The sequence below is a fragment of the Protopterus annectens genome, chromosome 3.part1 (genome assembly GCF_019279795.1).
Source record: "Protopterus annectens isolate FY-2018-M chromosome 3.part1, PAN1.0, whole genome shotgun sequence".
In the NCBI taxonomy this organism is placed as follows: Eukaryota; Metazoa; Chordata; order Ceratodontiformes; family Protopteridae; genus Protopterus; species Protopterus annectens.
The window spans coordinates 936,082,770-936,096,042 of NC_056732.1; the positions used below are offsets into that span (position 1 = coordinate 936,082,770).

General features: G+C 41.8%; 1 protein-coding gene across 1 annotated transcript in view; it reads left to right on the forward strand.

The window, feature by feature from the left end:
- TMX3 (thioredoxin related transmembrane protein 3) overlaps positions 1–13,273 on the forward strand; it is a 1,593,937-nt gene that overhangs the window by 667,886 nt on the left and 912,778 nt on the right. The window lies entirely within an intron of this gene.

The following is a 13,273-nucleotide window of genomic DNA, read 5'->3' on the forward strand; positions in this document are numbered from 1 at the left end:
TAGCAGTGAACATCACAGTGAAATCCGGTGTTGTGCGCACAGGTTAAGCAGGTCTATCCTTCTACTTCGAGTGGTCTCTCAATCCAACAGTGACAGAGCACATTTTCATTTACTGGAGATGGCTGTGCTGTGATCTTCTTCCTCTCTCTCAGCAAAAAATGGAGCAGGTACTTTGCTCTGATCCTCCAGAATTGAGAGTAAGGAAGGGATACTCTGACCTACGTTTGCCCGCCTTTGTGCCTTTCCTCCTATCCCTCCCTTTTCTGAAAATCTTACAGGAAGCCTTGCAGAGGAAAGTCATGTTTATCCTCATTGCTTCTTTCTGGCTTCAACAGGTGTGGTTTCTCTTTTTCTGGCCTCATCTAATAGACATTCCTTTGGTACTGGATCCCAATCTAGATCTCTCTCTCTCACCCATCCTGGGTGCCTCACCCGGGACATTTCAAGCCATCAAGTTAACCTGTTGGTTTCTCCACTTCCTGTGATGGCTAGTCAGTCGAGGCTTTCCTCACATGTAACCCATACTCTTACTTCATCCCGAAGACCATCTGCCTGAAAGATTCACAAAATCATGTGCAAAAAATTTAATGTTTGGGCCTGTTGTAGGAATCTGGACTGTATTTCAGCTCCTCTTTTAGTCATTCTAGACGTTTTGGCTTTCCTCTTTCACAGTGGGGCCAGTGACTCTTCTGTTGAGGAACAGCTAGCTGCCATTTTGACTTTCCATAATGGAGAAAAATCAGTTTTTTATCACTTCCTTTAAATTATGCAAGTCCTTCCTCAAAGGCACGTTTCTTCTCAGGTCCCTTTTAAGGGATCCTACCCTTGCATGGGAAATCATTGTTCTCTTACAGGTTGTAACTAGACCTGCAGCCAAGGTGGATGTCAAGTTTCTGACATGGAAAACGTTAACTTTGGTAGCCGTTACTACAGCTGGGAGAGAATCAGAATTTCAATCCCTTTCTTGCATACATCCTTGCCTGATCTTTCATAAGGCTAGAGAGTCATGCAAACTCTAACCCATCATTTACTCCAGAGGTAGCTACAGATCTCCCTTACTGAAACGTTGGCACTCAAAATGCTGATTGCTGATAAGCCCCCAAAAAAAGATTGAAAACACAGGAGAAGAATGAATTTTAAAAATTGCTCCTTTCCTTTAAAGTTCTTTTTGCAGAGCGACTTCCCCTCCAGCACCACCCCATGTGGAGGGCAAGTCTCCCACGTGGCTTAACTTATATATACCAAATATGAGATTGCCATACTAAGGAGAAAAGAGAATATTCTGTGAAATGGGATCTCAGACTTGGTATATGCAAGTCCTTTCTCTCGGCCATTCAGTCTCTGCATTTTGGGATGTGATGTAGCGGGTTCTGACATTTCAAATTGTTACCAGCTATAGAGTCTTCATATATATTGGCAAGTCTATGAGATAGGATCACTGAACATAGGTCAGACACACGAAGGAAAGATTACTATTAATTCATTAGCCAAACATACAATGAGTTTGGCAATGGCCATGTATTTATTTTCATGGTGATAGACAAGGTGGTTGTAAGCATAAGAAAAGGTGATGCTAACAATAAGTTGGAAATTAAGGAATATGAGTGGATTTTAAGAATGAATGCTGATATTTTACCAGGTATTAATCAGACTGTATCACTGAAACCCTTATTAAAGCATAAACAGATGTGATTGCAGTAGCTGTGTTTTACTTTAAGGTTTTAATGGTTGTTACTTGATTAATCTTTGGGCTGTGTTTGATTAGTATTTAAGTGAACTGTTTTTTCTTGTATTATGGACTGATGAAGGGTTTTTTTACCTGAAAGCTTTGTCTTGCAATAAATAGTTTGGTGTTATCAGCATTATCCAGTTTTCTTTTGCTTCTGCTTGAGTTCTACTACATGACTGTGATTTTATTCTATATTTTGTTTATATTGTTGCTTCTGTCCTTCCTCAGCTTTCCAATCTCCTTCCCTTCTTGGTGGTGTTATTTATTGTTTTTTGGTACAACCATACTTCCTTTTCCTGAATCTGTTCATATGCCGTTCAAGTGTTCAAACTGCAGAGCAGAATATGCACCAACATACTAAATTTTTAAATTCAGGTCTCTGAGGAAAGGGTCCTATGTCTGTTATTTGGTGTTTCGGAAAACTCGACTTGAGTTAACTTCAGGAGCAAGTGGGGATTATGTATAAGGGGAAAAGTCTGAATTTTGGATCTTAAGTCTGATCTGAGGTCATATACAAAGCCCCATCCATTGAGGAAGGACAGAAGCCGACAACACAGCTCCATTATGGTAAGTGCATAACTTTTGTATACTGACAGCATTGAAAAAGTTGGGAGACAAAACCCAGCTCTGTTGTTGGTGATCGTTGCTTTTAGTAACATTTGGATGTTTATTCAGATGCTGCTAGTGCTGGTTTCTTATACTGCTTGTGGATTCACTTCATGCACCATTTAGGGCTCTTTGGAATTTTGTGCATTTTTCTATTTGGATTTTATATATAGGTGTGTATATGTGTTTGTGTATACATGGATCTACTTTTACATCTAAAATTTGCAAAACTTTGAACATCAAACGGCCAAGAAAGAAGATCGAAGTTTTGAAACTTTGAAAACTAAATAAAGAAAAAATAAAACAAATTTTTATGTTTTTGCAGGGGTCAAGCTCCCCTGTACCCCCCACCCCCTGCTAAATAAATAAACAAACTCCCAAGATCTCACTACAGTGAGGAAAATGATAAATATACCATTCCATGCTGTACTGTGATCTCCATTCAAAATGTTTAAAGTTTCAAAACTTTGATCTTCTGGTTTCGGCTGTTTGAAGTTCGAAGTTTTGAAAATTCAAGCTTCTGAAGGGGATCCATATGTGTGTGTGTGTGTGAGATTTTTATATATATATATATATATATATATATATGTGTGTGTGTGTGTGTGTGTGTGTGTGTGTGTATATATATATATATATATATATATATATATATATATATATATATATATATAAATATACACACATACACACACACATATATATATAGATATATAGATATATAGATAGATAGAGATATAGATATATGTGTATATATATATATACATATATATATATATATATATATATATATATATATGGGTCCCCTTCAGATAATCAAACGTCTAAATGCTCGACTTTCATATGGCCGAGATCATATGATTGAGCTTTTAAAAGCTCGACCGCTCTGAATGGAGCTCTCCATACAGCACGGAACAGGAAGATTTCCCATTTCCACAATGTAGTGCGATCTCGGAGTTGGTGTATTTAAGTATATGGGGGTGTGTGGGGGGTGCAGGGGGGCTTGCCCCCCTGCTAGACACATTTAGTTTTTATTTTGGTTTTTTGTGTATTTTTTTTTTTTTTTTTTTTTTGCATGGTCGATGTTTCAAATAAATGTTCGATCATATGTTCTCGGCCATATGAAAGTTGAACATTTGAGATGTCGATTATGTAAAGTAGACCCATATACACACACACACACACACACACACACACACACACATAGACTGTATGCTGAGTTCATTTTTTTTTTCAGAAAAAAATACAAGCCGGTATTGTATTTGACATTTATGCACACCTGGTATTAATGACACTCATGTCCAGCCCTGCTTTTCTGCTGCACTCAGAAATAACCATACACATTGTGTGCAGTGCTTGTAGACACAGGCTAAAAAAATACCCTAGGTTGTTTGGTGTGTGGATTATGTAGGGAATAATAAGAGAGATGCAGTAAAATGAAGAAGAAGAAATGTGCTGTCATCTGTCAGTGGATAGGCAATATAACATCAAGCATTGTACTCCCAGCAGAGCAGGCAGTAGGACTGTTGAACCATTAGACATTACACAGACCTTGTAAAAAATTAGATCTGAAGTTGTTGCTTTTACTTGTTGTTCAACTTGTGGGTTCATATCCAAGGATTGGATCTGACTCGGCCACATACTAAAGCTCTAGGATAAGAAACATAAACTCCTCTCCTACCAGTAATGCCCCGCTCCCCCTGATCCCCTCAGATTTCATTTGCTGCACTTCTGACAAGCATCGAGATTGTTTTCTGAGCTCCTCCAGGGTTTTTCAGTGAGTGTTTTAAACAGTTTTCCCTTTTGCTTCATATTTACTTTTCTGTTACATTTTCTCTGTTTGTATTGTATATTTTAGTGTATTGTCTACATCTAGTGGTTCTTTATTCCCCTTTCTCCTTACCCTTCTAGCAACTGTTCATTTTTTCCCCTTATCTTTATCTACATATAAAAAAAGTCTGTATATGTATGTATGTATATATATATATATATATATATATATATATATACATGGAGTCCAAATGCACATGTAGTATGTGAAGTGGATATAAAAAGTGTACACACCCCTGTTAAAATGCCAGGTTTCTGTGATACAAAAAAATGAGATCACAATAAATCATTTCAAAACTTTTCTCACCTTTAATGTGACCTGTAACCTGTACAATTCAATTGAAAAACAAATCTGTTAGGGGAAAAAAATATAAAAAATAAAAAATGTACAATACGCTGGTTGCATAAGTGTGCACACCTTTAAACTAATACTTTGTTAAAGCACCTTTTGATTTAATTATAACATTCAGTCTTCTTGGGTACACACCTGCCATCAATTAAAGAGACTCTGATTAACCCCAAATAAAGTTCAGCTGTCCTAGTAGGATTATCCTGACATTTATTCAGTTGCCTGCTACAACAAAAGCCATGGTCCACAGAGAGCTTACAAAGCATCAAAGGGATCTCATTGTTGAAAGGTATCAGTCAGGAGAAGGGTACAAAAAAATTTCCACAGCTGGAGAAGGGTAAAAAAAAAAATTCCACAACATTAGATATACCATGGAACTGCGGTGGTGGTGCTGCGGTAGCATTGTCGCCTCACAGTAAGACGTTGTCCTGTTCGATTCTCAACTAAAAAGCGTCTTCTGTGTGGAGACATGCGTGAATGGGTGTACCTTCATTGAAGGTTGTGCGTCAGGGTTGGCAATTCGGCACATAAAAATCTACTGCCAATCATTAGTGGACTGGAGTTCCGCTGTGGCGACCCCTAACCGGGAAAAGCCGCAAGACACATTAGATATACCATGGAACACAGTGAAGACGGTCATCAAAAAGTGGAGAAAATGGACGTCTCTCCAAAATTGATGAAAAGACAAGATGAAAACTGGTCAGGGAGGCTGCCAAGAGACCTACAGCAACACTGAAGGACCTGCAGGAACTTCTGGCAAGTACTGGTTGTGTACTACATTTGACAACAATCTCCTGTGTTCTCCATATGTCTGGACTATGGGGTAGGGTTGCAAGACAGAAGCCTTTTCTTACACAGAAAAACATCCAGCCCAGCTAAAATTTACAAAGCAATATATCAAGTCTCCTGAAAGCATGTGGAAAATGTCTTATGGTCTGATGAGACCAAGGTTGAACTTTCTGGCCACAATTCCAAAAGGTACGTTTGGCGCAAAAACAACACTTTACATCACCAAAAGAACACCATCCCCACGGTGAAGCATGGCGGCGGCAGTATCATACTTTGGGGTTGCTTTTCTTCCGCTGGAACTGGAGCTTTAGTCAAGGTGGAGGGAATTATGAACAGTTCCAAATACCAGCCATGTTTGGCTTAAAACCTTCAGGTGTCTGCTAGAAAGATGAAGAGGAATTTCACCTTTCAGCTCAACAGTGACCCCAAGCATACCTCCAAATCAACAAAAGAATGGCTTCACCAGAAGAAAATTAAAGTTTTGGAATGGCCCAGCCAGAGCCCAGACGTAAATCCACTAGAAAATCTGTGGGGTGACCTGAAGATGGCTGTGCACAAGAGATGCCCTCGCAATCTGACAGATTTGGAAGGAAGAGAAGGCAAATATTGCCAAGTCAAGATGTGCCATGCAGGTAGACTCCTACCCAAGAAGACTGAATGCTGTAATTAAATCAAAAGGTGCTTCACCAAAGTATTAGTTTAAGGGTGTGCACAGTTATGCAACCACTATATTGCATGTTTTTTATTTTTTATATTTTTTCCCCTAACAGATTTGTTTGTTTTTCAATTCAGTTGTACAGATTGCAGGTCACATTAGAGGTAGTAAAAGTTTTGAAATTATTTATTGTGGTCTCATTTTTTTATATCACAAAAACCTGGCATTTTAACAGGAGTGTGTAAACTTTTTATATCCACTGTGTGTGTGTGTGTGTGTGTGTGTGTGTGTGTGTGTGTGTGTGTGTGTGTGTGTGTATGTGTGTGTGTGTACATATATATATATATATATATATATATATATATATATATATATATATATATATGTATATATTTCTCTGTTAGAATTCTTGTTTTGTTGGCTGACTTTTGTGGTATGGCTGAGTCCAAACCCACGGGTTTTAAAAAATGTGTCTGATCTGGGCACAAAATTCCTCTCTCTGATGCCCACACTGAGTATGTAGTTTGTCTTGAAGCCTCACATTTGGATGCCTCTTGCTCCATATGTGCTGGTTTTAACCAAATGGCTTTAATAGGAGGAAGAAGCTCATCCTAAAAGGCCTCCTTCCTTCCACTGCTACATCTTACACTTCAGGGGCTTAGACCCCCACTATGAAGCATAAAGAACATAAGAGGCCTGCCAGCAGATCTTGCTAACCTGGGAACCTCCTCAAAAGTCTTCAAAATCGTTGGATCCAAATAGTTTGGCTGCAGTTATTAATCATGCTTCCCCTCAGCACTGGTCTCATAGTTTTTCCCCTTAGCTGGTTACCTCGAGGCACAAGTCCTATATTCTTCAAACCCCCATACCAGATTCTAGACCACCATCTGTTGCTGCTTCTGCTAGGTCCTCCCACAGCCTCTCCAAAGCTGAGGTAGACATTGTGATGGTGACATTCCTCAAGGCACAAATCCATCTGGGAAACTTGCCCACTCTGTCCCCCTCTGGATCCATGAGACATGCTCATCTCTTTGCTTGATATCTCCTTCTCCTATCCAACCCCTGGTTTTAGAGTTATCGAGCCCAAACTTACCCCGAGTTGAGACATCAGAGCTGACCGGTATGGTTACCTTGACTCTAACGGTCTCCCTGACTCACCCGGCTCCAGCCATTTCAGAGTAGAGTGGTTCTTGGAGCCATAGCTTCGGTGTTGAGTCTGAGGGGTTGACATCCCCTATGAATTTTTCTGAGCTGTCTCTTCCCCTTGAGGCTTTGGCACTTGATAGCTCTGCTCCAACTCCCCACCTGGATCTGGGGGTAATGGGATCTGTGGAGCTTCCCTTTCAACAGCGTCAGCAGGGATGTTCATCGTGTTTCACTGCTGCAGTCATTACACTTGGGTTATCCTGCCATCAGGCGGTCCTGCAGTCGGCTAGAGTTCCAAAGTCTTGGTCTGGCGTCGGTTGCTGTCGCTTCTTCCCTGACGTCAGTGCACCAGGGGTATATAAGATGCAGCCGACGCCATTTTCTTCAGTCTTTCTTGCCACGCGGTGCCCGAAGCAAAAGCAGTTCGCAAGTGCCGGTCGGCCGACTCCTGAGATTTTCAATTCGAATTTCAGAACCGAAGTCTTCAATAAAGCTAAGTACCCCATTGCGGAAACTTTTTCTTGCCTCAGTCCGATGCCAGTAAAAGTTAATAATTGTATTTCTTGTGGGAAGCAAATACCTCATAAGGATTTTCATTCTTACTGTATTCCATGCCTAGGCCCAGACCACGACGTCACTAGTTGTCGGTTTTGTGCTAGATTTAGCAAATGCACTATTAAACGTCGGTTTGATTTTGCTCGCCATTACTTTGGCCGAAGGTTTAATTATACCATGCCGTCAGAACAACCGACGACCGGAATACACAAAAAATGCAAAGACATGGATAAGGACAGGCATCCGAGGCCCAAAACTGACGAAGCCTCTTCTAGGCCAGTTGCCGATTCGCCGGTTCTCAGGCGCTTTCGCAGCCCCAGACACCCGCTACCTCAGAGCCACAGGCCGCCTCCGACTCCCACGTGGAGATGTCTAGGCCTCTGGATACTCAAGGTGTTGGGCCTACGGAAACTAACCCTTCAGATGGGTCCGGAGCCACTGAGCAGGCATCGGCTTCTGAGGGTGTTTTCAGACCTTCACAGCTTACCATAAAAACTACAGCCAAGTCTAAAACTCCATTAAAGACAAAGAAGCAAGTACAGCATTCACCTGGACAGGCCTCCATGCCTAAAAAACAAATGCTCAAAATGACCGGACTTAATTACTCTGATCAGGGTTTCCCATCCCCCTCCTGATAAATGGCCTAGGCAGGATACAGACTATGATTCCTCTGACCAAGTTTCCATTTCTTCTGATTCCTCTTCGGACCATGGATAATCTTTACCCCCCTATGAGGACTCAGATGCTGAAGAATCTATTCCTTCAGCCTCTCCTCCTGAGGATTATTCTTTTGGGGAAACTTTACATACCATGAGGGAGCATTTCCATTGGGAGGGCCAGGATTACTCAGAATCCAAGAAAAGACTCATAGACTTTCTCTTATTACCTCAGCACAGACCCCTTGCTATTCCGCCAGTGTTAGATATTGTGGATGATGTGTTCTCTGAATCCAGTTTAAATCCTGATTCTTTGCCCCCTGCTCCAGTCAAGCCAGACAGGTACTACAGAGTCCCTGACTCTCACAAATTTCTTTATAGAAACCCTGCTGCTGATCCAGAAACTATTTCCCAGGGTCCCAAAGGGGTAAAGGCTTCCACGGCTAAGAATCCAGTTCCCTCTGACAGGGATTCTAGAGCATTAGACAGATGGGGGAAGAAAGTTTACACTTCTGCAACTTTAGCAGTGAGAGCTTTAAATTGCCAGTTTCACATGCTTAAATACCAACAATATTTAATGTCTCTGTTAAAACAGAAAATGATTACAATTTCAGAACATCCTGACTATAAGGAAATGCAGAAATTATTGTATGCAGCTGAAAAAGTGGGAAAACATACTTTGCAATGTGGTTTTGATTCATTAGAGGCTTCTTATAGAGCAACAGTTACAGGATCTGTGATTCAAAGGCATGCTTGGTTAAAAGAACAAGCTTTACCTGATCATGTTAAGGCTAAATTATTGGATGCTCCTTTACAGCAGGATATTTTATTTGGTGTTAAGGCATAAGAGGTATTAAAGAAAATGGAGGATAAGGCAAAATCTATGCAAACAGTGAAGGATTTCTTACAGGTACAGCCACCTCGATTTATCAGAAATTGGCCTTCAAAGAATTGGTCCTTTCCCAAAAGGCAGATCTCAGCCCCAAGGCTCTTACGTACCACGACAGTGGGGTGCTACAACCCCCAAAGGAGGTGAAGACAAGTCACAACCTTACAGGAAACAGTCCCAATGACTTCCCCCTTCGAATGCCAAACACTTACCATTTGGCAGCTCCCTAAGGGGGAAAACTAGCACTTTTTTCTCAAAATTGGCATATAATCACCCAAGACAAATGGGTTCTGAACATTGTGTCTCAAGGTTACAGGTTCCACTTTCACACACTACCAAGGCTAAACGGAATTCCAGACCTGCCACAAAATCAGTGGGCAGAGGCACAAAAACAAATTACTGCCCTCATGGACATGACAGCTATTGAAAAAGTGCCACAACAAGGACAAGGATTTTACTCAAGACTTTTCTTGGCCCCCAGAAAGGACAAAGCCTGGAGACCCATACTAGACCTATCTACTCTAAATACTTAACTGGATGTTCCGAAATTCAAAATGTTGACACTACAGCAGCTTCTTCCCATGCTGGGCAAGAAGGCTTGGCTTGTCACTTTGGACCTCAAAGAGGCATACCTGCATGTCCCTATCAGACAAAATTGCAGAAGATACCTGAGATTCATAGCTGGTTCAATGCATTACCAATTCTCTGCACTGCCCTTTGGCTTATCTACTGAGCCCAGGGTCTTCACAAAGTGCTTGGCACCAGTAATTGCATTTTGTAGACAAAACGGAATTCAAATATATCCATACCTGGACAACTGCCTTATTCAAGCAGAGAGCAAGGACATTCTTCTAAAGCATCTGGCGTTTGTAAAAAAGTTGCTAATTTGCCTAGGGTACAGAGTAAACGAAAATAAATCAAAACTAGTGCCCTCACAAGAGGTAATATTCCTGGGTGCCAGCTTAAATACAACGGCCCAGATGGATTATCTCACGCCAGACAAGCAAGGACAACTGACTCAGTACTTTCAATTGATGGCAACAAAAACCCAACTCCCTGCAAGAAAAATTCTGCAGGCCTTGGGATTCATGGCATCTTGCATACTTCTAATTCCATATGCCAGACTGCATATGAGAAAATTACATTGGTACCTAAAAAGTGTTTGGACTCAACACTGTCACTGTTTTGAAGCAGTAATACCACTAATTCCCTGCCTACAACAGGAGTTTCGATGGTGGGCACAGGCATGTCACCTCAACAAGGGACAGCCTTTCACTCTACCCACAGCCAGGCAGACACTAACAACAGATGCTTCGGATTATGCCTGGGGAGCACACATGGCAGGAAAATGTATTCAGGGCAAGTGGACCGCAGACCAAATGCATCTTCACATCAATCAAAAGGAGATGTGGGCTGTACAAAATGCCCTAACAGCTTTCAAGGACCTTCTGCATCCAGGACAACTATTATTAAAGACAGACAACACCACAGTTATGTGGTACATAAACAAGCAAGGGGGCACTCATTCTTATCCCCTATGCAGACAAGCCATGACCTTGTGGAACACAGCTCTAACCTATCAAGTTCATCTACAGACACAATTCCTGCCAGGAAAGAAAAATACTCTGGCAGACGACTTAAGCAGAAACATCATGGATCCTCACGAGTGGAAATTAAATCCACAAGTATTCAGCATGATAACGCAGAAATGGGGGTGCCCAGACATAGATCTTTTTGCCACCCTAATGAATTGCCAACTACAAAAATTCTGCACAAGGACTTATCATACACAAGCATGGAAAGTGGATGCTCTCTTGTTCAGCTGGAAAAGCCTAAAAGTTTATGCCTTCCCACCACTGCCTCTCCTTTCAAAAGTACTCCTAAAAACCAGACAAGAAATCCACAGATGATCCTGATTGCCCCAGACTGGCCACGCCACCACTGGTACCCAATCTTAAAGAACTTAGCTCAAGGCCCACCATGGATTTTGCCTCAAACTCAGCACCTTCTGACTCAACAAGACAGTCAGATCCTGCACAGTCAGCTCAAAATCTTAAACCTGGCTGCATGGCAGATTCATTAGTCATGCAGACAACACCACTCTCTAAAGCTGTTATGGATGTCATTTTGAAGGCCAGGAGGCCTAGCACCAGGAAATCTTATTCAGAAAAGTAGAAGAGATTCTGTGCCTGGAACCAGGCTCAAAGCTTTGACCCTCTTGTCCCAAATATTCCTCAGATATTACAATACTTGACTGAGATGCTGGACAAAGGACTATCCTTTTCACCCATTAATATCCATGCCTCTGCCATCTCGGCTCATTACAACACAGATCCTCTTATTTTCTCTCGTCCATTGCTAAAACAATACCTCAAAAGGGCTAAAAACATAAGGCCGCCCCGGAGAGCACCAACACCAACTTGGGACCTCAATTTTGTCTTGGAAAAACTAACTTTACCTCCTTTTGAGCCAGCCAATTCAGCAGAATTAAAATATATATCATGGAAAACTGCTCTGCTTCTGGCAATAACCACAGCAAGAAGAGTCTCAGAGTTACAGGCACTAATGGCAGTGGAGCCTTTCATCATTTTTCACCAAGACAGGGTTTCTTTAAGAACAAACCCTTCATTTATGCCTAAGGTGGTATCCAGTGTGGCTCTTAACCAAACTATTCATTTGCCAACTTTTTATACAAATCCCCAGAATAAAGGGGAGAGACTTCACCATTCCTTGGACATACACAGACAATTACGTTTCTACTTGGACAAAACAAAAGCTTTCAGAAAAACTGAGCAGTTGTTTATAGCATATGCTGCAGGATCACAGGGAAAGGCTATTTCAAAGCAGACCATTTCAAAGTGGATAGGACACTGTATTCGATTCTGCTACACACAGCATGGGAAACTGTACCTAGTAACATTAGGCCACATTCCACCAGGGCAACAGCCACTTCAACTGCCTACCTTAGAGGAGTACCTACCAAAGATATCTTGGAAGCTGCAACTTGGAGTTCAGTACACACCTTTACCAAGCATTATCACTTGCCTCTTTATTCTAGATACAGAGCTGGCTTTGCCACTGCAGTGCTGCAGGGCCTCATAGCCACCCCAAATCCTCTATAGAACCAGCCACCCTAACTCAGCTTTGGGATTCAACCCAAGTGTAATGACTGCAGCAGTGAAACACAATGAACATAGTACAGTTTTGTACCTACCATAAATGTAGATGTTTGAGTGTCTTCACTGCTGCAGTCCAGATTACCCACCCGCCATCCCCTCTTTCTTAGCTGGGACTAATCTATACCTTTCAACCCTATACTACCTATATGGTGTATTTGCTGGTAACTGAAGGTTTTGTTTTTTACCTTTATTGTATGTTTTATTACCTTTATTTATTGCCTACCTATTTGGGGGCACTCAACATCTGGGGCAAGAAAAACTGAAGAAAATGGCGTCGGCTGTATCTTATATACCCCTGGCGCACTGACGTCAGGGAAGAAGTGACAGCAACCAACGCCGGACCAAGACTTTGGAACTCTGGCCGACTGCGGGATCACCTGATGGCAGGATAACCCAAGTGTAATGACTGCAGCAGTGAAGACACTCGAACATCTACATTTATGGTAGGTACAAAACTGTACTTTATCCTTGGTATCTTGATCTCTCTTGGCAATCGAGGTGGTGGAGAGGGTTCTCTCTTCACCCAGAAGAGCCTCGACTCCCTGGTTCGGAGCCCATCCCTCTTCCAGCAGTTTTTATGCCTGAGCCTTCTACTCTCGCACATCTGGTACAGCCTACCCAGATAGCCTTCCAGATTGCTTCTGCTATGGAACACCAAGAGTTTTCCGATACCTCCCCCAGACCACCCCACTGAGGAGGCTCCTTGGAAATGCCAGTGCAAAATGAGATGCTTGGATTCCCCTTTGGAATCCCTCACTGAGGACATCAAACTCGAACGGGAATGGTCCCGTAGATCACCACCTGACAATGTCTCCTTTGGGGACATCATGGAGATCCTATGCCAAAAATCTGGTTGGTCTTCTCAAAACCCTAACTGGGAAGAATCAGTATTT